A 531-nucleotide genomic window follows, 5' to 3' on the forward strand; every position below is an offset into this window, starting at 1 on the left:
CAGGTCTCGTGTCATGTTAGATCTGGTAAAGTTTGACGGCGATGTTTTATGCTGGCAGACTTTATTTGATGAGCTTGAGACTAGGCCTGGATTTTGGAGCAGGAGGTTTGAATTGTTGCAAGTACGTAAACAGTGGTAACAAAAGTTTGAAGGTTTCTATCACTGCATGACAAAACACAATTCCTCTCTTTCTGTATGTTCTTACCCTGGGTGCCAGACTTGTTTCGGGCTGCTAGCCGTTTCCCTTCGGCAGCCAGAAGCCCTTCACCCGCCTGTGTAAATTACCGCTACGGGCTAGACTTTACTTAGCGGTAATTTAGACAGACGGGCAAAGGGCTTCTGGCTGCGGAAGGGAAACGTCCCGAAACAAGTCTGGCACCCAGGGTAGTATGTTCTATGCTTCCACTTCTTGTCCCTGGGCTTAGCCTGGAGGAGGAACTTCTGTCTTATGGTTCAAACTTACACATGCCTTGACTCTGTGTAGTAGACTTGTTGACGGACAACTTTGTCCGTCATCAGGCCTACTACGCT

The 531-nt window shown here is 47.8% G+C and overlaps 1 protein-coding gene across 1 annotated transcript in view; it reads left to right on the top strand.

The window, feature by feature from the left end:
• Positions 1 to 531, top strand: part of LOC109474324 (extended synaptotagmin-2-like) — a 72,268-nt gene that overhangs the window by 68,972 nt on the left and 2,765 nt on the right. The gene's annotated exons all lie outside the window — the stretch shown is intronic.

The sequence above is a fragment of the Branchiostoma belcheri genome, unplaced genomic scaffold, assembly GCF_001625305.1.
Source record: "Branchiostoma belcheri isolate BF01 breed outbred unplaced genomic scaffold, Haploidv18h27 scaffold300, whole genome shotgun sequence".
Lineage (NCBI taxonomy): Eukaryota > Metazoa > Chordata > Leptocardii > Amphioxiformes > Branchiostomatidae > Branchiostoma > Branchiostoma belcheri.